The following is an 11462-nucleotide window of genomic DNA, read 5'->3' on the forward strand; positions in this document are numbered from 1 at the left end:
ATCAAGAAAGAAAGAAAGAAAAAAAGACAGAAAGAAAGGGAGAGAAAGAGGAAGGGAGAGAAAGAGGAAGGGAGAGAGAGAGGAAGGGAATAAGAAAAAGAGGAAGGAAGTAAGGAGGGAGAAAGGGGGGAAGGGAGGGCAGAAGGGAGGGAGGGAGGGAGGAAGGAACTTGTGAAAGTTGACTCCCTCCTGCTATCACATTGATTCTAGGGTCAAAGTCAACTGGTTTGGCTTGGCAGCAAGCATCTTCACTAACTGTGCCATCCCTCCAGCCCAATAAACCTAATTTTCTTAAGTCAAGAAGTATGATCAAGAAAATAATCTCTGGGCAATGGTGATACATCCCTTTAATCCTAGCACTATGGAGGAAAAGCAGACAGTTCCTTGAGTTCAAGGCCAGACTTATCTACAAAGTTGCAAGGCAGCAAATGCTGTCTGGAAAAAAAAAAAAAAAAAGGAAAAAGAGAAAAAGAAAAAGCTCTACCCTTATCCACAGCTTCATTCCTCAGAGTTTCTGTGACCTGAAGTCAGCCTTGGCCCAAAAATACTAAGTGGGACATTCTAAGAATAAAGAATGCTTTGTTTTTTGAGACAGGTCTTTTCTGCATAGGGATGGCTGTCCTGGAACACCGCGATCTGCCTGCCTCTGCCTCCCAAGTGCAGAGATGAAAGGTGTGCACCACCCCTGCCAGGCAAATAAATAATTCTTATGTTTTAAACAAGACGAATGTCTCCAGCCCTTGTCATCCGTCCTAACAAGAATCATCCTTGTGGGCTGTGCAGCCCCACTGTGTGCTTCCCACCCTCCAGCCGTACTTGACTTTCAAAGAGCCCAGAGGTCAAACCTTAGGTAACACCCTCAGGGCTCATCCAATCATTTCATCTCCTCACACAGAGATGGGTTCACAGGGGGATGAGTAAGTACAGTGGCATGTGACAGTTTCAACAGAAGTCACACTGGGCCTTGTCAAATGGCTCAGCTAAGCCTGTTGACCTGCGTTCTATCCCTGGATCCCACAAGGTACAAGCTGACTCTGGAGAGTTGTTCTCTGACCTGTGAAGGAGAGACCACATCCATTCCCTGTGTCATGACTCTTCTGTTACAACAGTTTATTTCATTGTTCATCACTGTTGATCGATGACCATCTATGTGTATTAGTTTTCTTGTTTATTTGTGGGTGTTTTTTGTTTGCTTGCTTGCTTGTTTGTTTTTTGTCAACTTGACACAAACTAGAGTCACTTAAGAAAAGTGACCCAACCAGGAGGTGGTGGCAGAACACCCCTTTAATCCCAATAGTTGGGAGGCAGAGGTGGGCAGATCTCTGTGAGTTTGAAGCCAACTAGTCTACAGAGTGAGTTCCTGAACAGCCAGGGTTACACAGAGAAACCTGATCTCAAACAAACAAACAAACAAACAGAGTGGCCCTTAATTGAGAAATTGCTTCTATTAAATTGGCCTATGGGCATATCTGTAGGGAACTTTCTTAATTTATTACTGATGTGGAAGGACCCTGCCCACTATGGGCAGTGGCATCCCTAGGCAGAAGGTAGCTGAGTAAGCCATGTTGTGGTGATTTGAATATGCTTGGCCCATGGGAAGTGGCACTACTAAGATGTGTGGCCTTGTTGGAGGAAGTGTCACTGTGGAGATGGACTTTGAGGTCCTATGCTCAAGCTCTGCCCAGTATAGAAGAAAGCCACTCCCTAACTGCCTGTAGAAGAGTCTCCTGGCTGCCTTCAGATCAAGATGTAGAACTCTCAGCCTCTTCTCCAGCACCATGTCTGCCTGGATGCTGCCATGCTTCTTGCCACAATGATAACAGACTGAACCTCTGAACCTGTAAGCCAGAATCAATTAAATGTTGTCTTTTATAAGAGTTGCCTTGGTTGTGGTGTTTCTTCACAATAAAACCCATCCTAAGACACATGGGAAACAAGCCAGCAAGCATACTCTCTGCTTCAGTTCCTGCCTCCAGGTTTCTGCCTTGAGTTCCTACCTTGGTTTCCCTTGACGAGTGGTAACCTTTAAGACTTTCTTGCCCAGGTTACTTGGCTGTGCTACTTGTGGCACCAATAGTTCCTAATTTATATATTAAGCTATATCATGAGTATCTGTGTAGAGAAAAACACATAGAGAATTGACTTTTAGACATCTACAAGGTCTTAGTAACTATTCCTCCACCTTAAGGGAGGAATATAAAGAAGTCCCAGTGTCACCACAAAGACTGTACAATGCTAACGATGCTTGTCCCTCCACTGTTCCGCTGATGTCGTGGGCTGTCACCTTGCAGGGTATCAGCCTGCATTCCTGTTCTTGTTGCAGAAACACAGAATGCAAGACTCTTGTCACTGTGCTGACTCTCAGGCCTGGCCCCCACCCAGTCACTGTGATGCACCTGTGCTGAGGACACACTTGACTGGTGTCACCCCCACTGACACTTTCCCCAGCCAAGGGAAGAGCAGAGCATATCCTCCTTTCCCACCCCCCTCCAGTTGTCCATCTAGTTTTCCACCACAACTTCCACCGAAGGCACTTAACCACCAGATGGAAAGAATCAAGGGAAAGTTGCACACAGGCTCCTAATTCTTGTTGTGTATCACTGCAAAAAGGGGGGGGGGCGCTTTGCTGCTCTGATCCTTATGTCTACCTGAGCAGGCCCCGAGGTGCCCAGATTGTAGGTTCCGCATGATTCTGAGCACTTCCGAGAGGTGTTTGGGATGCCTGGGCTGCAGCTTGAGCAGAACAGGAGACCTTGCTGTAGATGTAGCTCACCCGACCCATGGAAGGCCTCAGCAAGGCAGGAAACTCAATCCCTACCAAGAAAGAAGGAATTGCTCTTGCCTATGCACCTTTGAGCTTGTACAAAGACTTCTTTCTCTGTGGCGCCTTGAAATGACCCATGAACACTTTCTGGATAGCAAGCCTGCTGGTTCTGGGACTGTCTGTTCTCATGGCTCAGGGCCCTGGACCTGCCTGAAATGATACCTCCTATGTCATGTCGTGTATATACTTACTTACCCTAAAGATATGTGTGCTTAGCCTCTAAAATCAGATAAGCCCATTTATTTTCAGACTTGAGTGAATGTGTGCGTGTGGGGGGGGAGAGAGAGGAGGAGAGAGAGAGAGAGAGAGAGAGAGAGAGAGAGAGAGAGAAGGTAGAGGGGGGTCTCTGCAGAACTTTGACCAAGGTAGGCAGGATGTAGGGACAATGGCTATCGAAAAATTTTCAGATTTGGGGATTCTTATTCAGCTTGAGATGCCAGGTTCTGAATCAGGTTCACATAGCAATGGACTTCAAAGGTACTATTTCCATAGTCAGGGTGGGTAGAGCAAGCAGAAAAATTCCCAGGAGACGCAGCAGCATGAACAAAGGAGATTCTGAAAGAGCTGAAAAACATGACATCATATTCAATACAGCATTCTGTCTGCACCCACCCTCTGAGTCATCAGGCAGGAAACAATGGGAGTCGGACCCAGTGCTGGGGAAACTGTCCAGTGGTAACTCACCTGACTAGTGAGCCTAAGGCCTGGACTCAGTCTCCAGCACTGTAATAACACAAAGCAAACTATTGTGGGTATTTCAAGCTGAGGGGAGATCCTGCCCTTAGCCACAGCTTCACTTCCTGCAGCTTCTCTTGCCTGCAGTGGGCCTTGGCCCAAAAGTACTAAGTGGGAAATTCCAAGAATGAAGAATCCTTGTTTTGCATAATGCTCCGTTTTGAGCAGCATGATGAATCTCTCCACTCCTCACCCTCCGTTCTGAACACAAGCCATCCCTGTGTCCACAGCGTGCCAACTACATACTACTGTCATGACAGTGCTTATGTCTAAGGATCCCAGGGCTCAAACCTAAGACAACACCCCTGGGGTCGGCCACTCGGGTCACTTCCTCTCATTGTTGTAGAGATGGACTCCCCCTGCTCCAGATCAGAAGGAGGAGGAAGAGAAGGAAGAGGAGGAAGAGGAGAAGAAGGAGGAGGAAAAGGAGGAGGAGAGAAGGAGAACTAGGAGGAGAAAGAGGAGAAGGAGGATGAGAGAAGGAGGAGTAGGAGGAGAAAGAGGAGGAGAAGGAGAAGAAAAAGGAGGAGAAAGAAGAGGAAGAAAAAGAGGAGGAGAAGGAGAAGGAAAAGGAGGAGAAAGAAGAGGAGAAAAAAGAGGAGAAAGAGGAGGAGGAAGTGGAGGAGGAGGAAGTGGGAGAGAAGGAGGAGGAAGAGGAGAAGGAAGAGGAGGAAGAGGAGAAGGAGGAAGAGGAGGAGAAGGAGGAGGAAGAGGGGAAGGAGGAAGAGGAAGAAAGGAGGAGGAAGAGGAGAAGGAAGAAGAGGAGGATAAGGAAGAGGAGAAGGAGGAGGAAGAAGAGAATGAGGAAGAGGAGGAAGAGAAGGAAGAGAAAGAAGAGAAGGAGGAAGAGAAAGAGGAGGAACAGGAGGAGGAGAAGGAGGAGGAGGAGAAGGAAGAGGAGAAGGAGGAAGAGGAGGAAGAGAAGGAAGAGAAAGGAGAAAGAGGAGAAGAAGGAAGAGGAGGAGAAAGAGAAGGAGGAAGAGAAGGAGGAGGAACAGGAGGAGGAGAAGGAGGAAGAGGAGAAAAAGAATAACAGTGCTATGAGACAAACAGAAAAGACACACTCACATAATTGTGTGTGTGTGTGTGTGTGTGTGTGTGTGTTATCTCTACAGCAGCACTTCTCAATCTTCCCAATGCTGAGACCTTTTATCCAGTTCTTCATGGGGTGCTGACCCCCAACCATAACATTATCTCATTGCTACTTTATAATTGTAATTTCGCTACTGCTATGAGTCAAAATATAAACATCTGTACTTTCCAATGATCTTATGTGACCTCTGTGAAAGGGTCATTTAATCCCCAAAGGGGTCACAGCTCACAGGTTGAGAACCACTGGAATGCTGGGACATTTGTGAAGGAGTAGTCATGCATTCAAGTGCTCATGGAAATCAGAGATTGACATTAGAATCTCTTCCACAAGCATCGTTTTTCTTGTTTTTGTTCTTTTTTTAATATTTATTTATTTTATGTGTATCAATGCACTGTTACTGTCTTCAGACACACCAGAAGAGGGCATCAGATCCCATTACAGATGGCTGTGAGCTACCATGTGGTTTCTGGGAATTGAACTCAGGACCTCTGGAAGAGCAGTCAGTGCCCTTAACCACTGGGCCATTTCTCTTTTCTTTTTGAGACAGGGACTTGATATATATCTTTGGTTAGCCTAAACTCAACATGTAGACTGCGCTGGCTTGATTCTCAAGTGTTGAGATTAAAGACACTCACCAGTTGGGCCTCCATGTTCTTTTTGAGATTAGGTCTCTCACTGAACCTGTAACTTGTCCCCTGGGCATCTTTCATGTAATGTCTATTATGATATGATGTTTTTATTGTTTCCCTTCATCATTTGTAATTATTAATCTCTTACTGTCCGGAGTAATGGAGATACAGTCAGCCCTGCTGCCGGTGTCCTGAAGATATCCTGGTAGGCATTTCCAATTGGTGAAGCCAGTTCCCTGACTGTATCACAGGTCAGAACTTCAGGACGAGTCAGAAGGAAGCAAGGTTAGTTCACGAAACAGCAGTAGCAGGCAAGTTGGGTTAATGAGCATTGAGAAAGAGCGTGGAACCTAGAAAAGGACAGAGACATGGGAAGGGTAGAAGGAGACATAGGCACACGGGACATCATTTAGTCAGGGTTCTCCGGGACAGTACTGATAGAATATGTAGATATAGAAAGGGAATTCACTAGAGCGGCTACAGGCTGTGGTCCAGCCAGTCCAACAACGACTGTCTACCAACAGAAAGTCCAAAAATCCAGCAATTGCTCAGTCCACGGGGCTGGATGTTTGAGCTGTATACTCCAGAATCCTGAAGAAGTGGGCACTAATTCCAGTGAAGAAATGGAATTATCTGAGAGCCAAAACATCCTCATCCTTTATTTAGGCTGTAACCAAAAGATATAGCCCAGATTAAAGGTGGATCCTCCCACCTCAAAAGATCCAGATTAAAAGTGGTCTTCCTGCTCCAAATGATTTAATTAAGGAAATTCCCTTTTAAGAGGTTTACACAGCCTCTTAGATTGTAGTTAATCCCAGATGTAGTCAAGTTGTCAATCAAGAATAACCATTCCTGAATGGAATTTTACTTATTCCCTCCAGAAGAGATAGAAGTCAGTAGAACCCAAAGCTAGAACCGAAATTAGAGAGTTACCATGAATGTTTGAATATTTAAAAATTCTGAAATGGGCATGTGCCTTAGTTAGGGTTTTCATTGTGTGACCACAGCAACTCTTATAAAGGACAACATTTAATTGGGGCTGGCTTACAGTTCAGAGGTTCAGTCCATTATCATCCAGGTGGGAAAGCATGGCAGCGTCCAGGCAGACATGGTGTGGTGTGGCTTGAGCATAGAAGAGCTCAAAGCCTACCCCACAGAGACGTACTTCCTCCAGCTGGGCCCCACCTGCTCCAAAAGGCCACACCCCCTAATAGTGCCACTCCCTATGGACAAGCATTCAAACACATGAGTCTATGGGAACCAAACCCATTCAAACCACCGCACCTACCGTTAAGTCTGAGAGGCCAGCTCCAGGGAGCTCCCTTCCAGAGACAGAAGCCTCAGGTGCCAGGGCCTCCATTTCAGTGAGTCCTGAGGGCGGGCATCCTTTCTTCTAACCCCATAAGTCATCCCTAGCCTGTTCCACCTACCATCTTTTCTCTCTTGGTCCATTTTCACTTACTCACTTATTGAGACAGTCTCACTATAAAGCCCTGAACTCCCTATACAGTTGACACCTGAACTCTTAGAATCTACCTGTATCTACCTCTTGGGTGCTGGCATTAGACATGTGCCACTGTATTCTGCTCCATTTTTATTTTTATTTTTGCATTTAGTGCCTTTTTGAGACAGGGTCTCACTACCTAGCTAGTAGCTCTAGCTAGCCTAGAAATAGCTATGTAGACCAGGCTGGCCTCAGACTCACAGCAGTTTGCCTGTTTGCCTCTGAAGCAGCGGGATTAAAAGATCTGCACCACCATCTCCTGCTTTAAAAGTTTAAGTGTTTTTATTTCACGTGTATGGATGTTTTGTCTGCATGTACACCTGTGTACTACATAAGTGCCTTTTGCCCCCATGGAATTCAACTGGTTTTGAGGTGCTACGTGGGTGCTGGGACTCAAACCCAAACCCTCTTCACAAATTCTCCTGGAGGTCAACACTGTCTGTATCCACCAGGGAGCCAGTCTCTTCACTTCAACTCTGGTGAGTACGGCTGCTGCTCTGGCCTGGTCTGCAGCAGTGTCTCAGTACCACCAGCAGGGTCTTTCCACATAGATTCCTCTAGGACTGAGGCACTGGATCAGTTAAGCTAAGAGCTCAAGGTTATACTGGGCGAAATCGGAAGTTCCTCCCACCCCCAATCTGGCTTTTATGTTGTTTTGTTTGTTTGGGTCTCTGGGAATTGAACCTAGGGCCTTGCATATGTTCTACCATTGAGCCACCAATTTAGCTACCCTGACTCTATTGGGGGTTGGGGGGGGGGGTCTGTAGTTTTGTGTTTTGAGACAGAGTCTGACTATACAGCCCTGACTTGGAACACCCTGTGTAGACCAAGCTGGCCTTGTATTCCTGACTCTGGCTCTGGCTCCCGAGTTCTGGTATTTACAGACCAATTGCCAAACCACTATTATCTTATTGCAATCTGAGATTTTTTTTTTTTTCTCTCCCTCTTCTCCCTTTCGCCTTCCTTCAGTGTTGAGAATGGAATTCAAGGTTTGGTGCAGGTTCAAAAAGTACTCTACAGGGAAGCTATGGCACCCCTTTTTTTGCCACACCTCAGCCAGCCTTCAACCAAGGTGCTGCTCTAGACTCTGAGATTCTTATGCCCATTCTCCGAGTCTCTGCTGCCAGTGCACCTAACAATAGGAGCCAAGCACAGCGGTTTGTGAGGGCTGCGGACCTGAACCTCTGAACTGGTGCGAGGCTGTACAGGAGCAGGCTGCCTTATGGTGCCACAGGCAAGGAAGGATGGGAAGAAATCAGGAATCACACTGGAATTGGAATGTTCTCCTTAGCTCTGGGGAAGCCAGGGCCATTGACCTCCTACCCCTACCACTTGGCAGGTGGACAACCAGCCACCCACTTCTTCCTGCACCGACAGAGGTGCCTGGCCAGCATCCCCCACCCCAGCGTGGCAAAGGCATGCCCAGCAGCCCTACGTCCAGGCAGAAGAAGGGACAGGTTGGTTCCTTCCACCAGCAGCCACACGCTCACCTTCTGTCTTAATCTCACCTCCTGAGTAAACCTAGCACGCTCACCTTTATCTCTGTTCTACTGAGGCCTGAGAGACAAGAGAGAGAGCCTCAAAGGCCTGCCCCAAGTGGCAGATTGAGAGAGGCCAATGGGAGTAGATGCCCACAAACCCAGGTTCAAAGTCTCTAATGGGTCCCTCCCCTCAGAGCTTGGGGAAGTATGCAGAAGAGGAGGAGGGGGGATTATGGGAGCCAGAGGGGTGGAGGACGTCTGGAGAGTGTGGCCCTCAGCACCACCTAAGCGGGGCTCAGGGACTGAAGTGGCATCACGTGGAGCCTGCATCCTCTATGCTAGACCCCCTGCGTATGTTAGATTGTTGGCTTGGTGTTTGGGGGGAACTCCTGACTGTGGAAGTGGGGGGGGTGTCCTTGACTCTTCTGCCTGCTCCTGACACCCTTTTCCTCCTACTGGGTTTCCTTATCCAGCCTTGGCGAAGGGTTTGTGCCTGGTCTTACTGCATCGTTTGCTTGAGGTCCCCGGGAGGCCTGCTCGTTTCTGAGCGGGCGGGGTGTGAGAGGGCGGGGCGTGAGAGGGCGGGGTGTGAGAGGGCGGGGCGTGAGCCTGCAGGAGAAAGGATGTGAGGCACGGAGGACTAAGAGGAGGAGAGGGAGAGAAAGTATTGCATGAAAGAAGAATAAACACAGTTTTTTATTCAAATAGTTTCTTTTTTATTGGTTATTTTATTTATTTACATTTCAAGTGTTATCCCCCTTCCCAGTTTCCCCTAGATGGCTCAACGGCTAAGAGCACTGCTCTTCCAGAGGTCCTGAGTTCAATTCCCAGCAACTAAATGGTTGATCACAACCATCTGTAATGAGATCTGATGCCCTCATCTGGTGTGTCTGAAGACAGCTACAGTGTATTCAAATAGATAAAAATACAAAATTTTTAAAAAATGGAAAAATTATTGGAAAAAAAAGATAAAGAACAAAAAAAAAGACTACTGCATATCTAGCCTACAAACCTCAGGATCTTCTAGCCCAAGGGAAATCCTTGTTCTCTGTTCATTTACACATTTTTGTTAGTATTTGTGGTGTTGGGAATGGAACCTAGGACCAAGCTCGATCTAGGTCTAATAGACTGCAAATACACGTTTTGTTTTTGGGTTTGTCTTATTCTGTTTTGAGACAGATCCATGGACACTATGCTGACCTAGAACTCTACACTTACTATATGCAATGGAGGCTGGCCTTGAACTTCTGATTCTCCTTCTTCGAGTTCCCAACTCTTGGAGTTAGAAACCAACCATGCCTTAACAGCCTTTTTGTGGAAGAAACACCCATAGTTTTTGCTATTGTGTTGTGGTACAAGGATCAGACTCGGGATCTGGCACAAACTGGCCCAGTGTGTATATACCTTAGCAACAGGGCTTACTCAGCTCAGGGAGAGCAGGGCTACCCCTCCCCAGCCGGGTACAGAGCAGGGCAACTCCTGGGAACTGGAGAGGTTGCAGAAAGCTTGGGAGGGTCAGACAAGTCCACACCCTCACAGTGGTCAGGGCATAGTCTCAAAGAGAGGTGGGTCAGCTGAAGGTTTACTGAAGCCAAGCATGGAACACTTTCTCTATTGCTGGGCAGAGCCAGTCTCCCTCATGTCAGCTCTAGTGCAGATCTGAAACGGCAAGTAGAAATACAGATGCAGTTTCTAGATCAGAGATGAGTTAGAATTCTGCATCTCCCCTTTCCAGAGCTCCAGTGGTCCATGTAAGAAGCCTTCTAATGCCTAGCTCTCTCTAGTCTCAAGAACAAGGTCTACTGTCCTGATTCTTCCTCTGGGATGCCCTCCCTTGTGCCCTACCTGGTGTCAATAATAAGGTGCTATATAGCTACGTGCCTGGCTGGCCTGGGTGCTTTTAGTCTATTCTCTTACAAATGATGGGAAGGGATGTATATCAATTCCTTCTGATCCTTTAGTTATGCTTAAGACAAGGTCTTATATATGGCCTAGGCTGGCCTTGAACTCTTTATATAACTTAGGCTAGTCTCAAACTCCTGAGTACTGGGATAGAGCCACCAGTGGCTCTGAGAACTCAAGATGGAACCTAAAGCAGAGACAATGGAGGAATGCTGCTTGCTTGCTTGCTCAGTCTTTTTAATATAGCCCAATACCACCTGCCTATGAGTGGCACTGCCCACTGTGGTCTGGACCCTCCCACATCAATCATTAATCAAAAAATGCCCACAGGCTTCTCTATAGGCCACTCTGATAGAGGCCTTTTCTCACCTGAGGTCCCTTCCCAGATGACTCAACCTTGTGTCAAGCTAATACAAAAATGTAAGCAGCACACATTCAGGTATTAGTTCCATCTTTTGAACAGAAATGTCTCAGTGGGTCCAAATCACTGAGATAGTGCCATAGGAATTATAACAATTATTTCTGCCAAATAGGGGACAGGACAGAGGAGGGCTGAGGAAAGGATGGGACAACCAAAGGACCCAGGTAACCCAGCTGGAGACAGAGGGTTGGAACTCCTACCAGTTCCAAGCCAGCCTAGGTTAAATGCTAAGACCTGTCTTAATCAACAAGACAGGTATAGTGGCTTACGCCTGCAATCTCCCAGCATTTGAAAGCCAAGTGGGAACTCACCATGAGTTCAAGACCAGTCTTGGCTAAATAACTAGATATTCTCAGCAAAAGAAACAAAAGGAAAGAGGAACATTCTCTCTGTGGGTGACTGACCATCCCCTGCCCGGAAAACCTCCCCACAGGTCTAGTAAGGGGCTCAAGGGACGGGAAGAGCAGGTAATGCCAAGCCCATTGGTCACAGGAAGGGTATTAATTAGCCTTTGGGTGGGGGTGACTGAGGAGGTGGGGGTAACAAGGCCAGGCGCTCTAAGCTGCCGTAGGCTGAGAGCTCTTCCCATTTAAAGGCAGGCAGGCCTTTGATCCTAGCACTCAGGAGGCAGAGGCAGGTAGATATCCTTGAATTCCAGGGCACCCTAGTCTATATAAGATCCTGTCTCAAAAAACAAAAACAGAAGACAAAGACAAAACAACCAACCCAGGCTGTTCCCAGGCTTGTGGTCCTCTTGTCCTATTTGTTTGTAACAGAATCCTGCTACATAACCAAGACTGATCAAGACTGATCTCAAACCGAACCCTTTTGTCTCGTTTCAGCTTCCTTTCTTTCCTCTTGCAGGAGACTGTT

The sequence above is a fragment of the Micromys minutus genome, assembly GCF_963924665.1.
Source record: "Micromys minutus genome assembly, chromosome: 4".
Classification (NCBI taxonomy): Eukaryota; Metazoa; Chordata; class Mammalia; order Rodentia; family Muridae; genus Micromys; species Micromys minutus.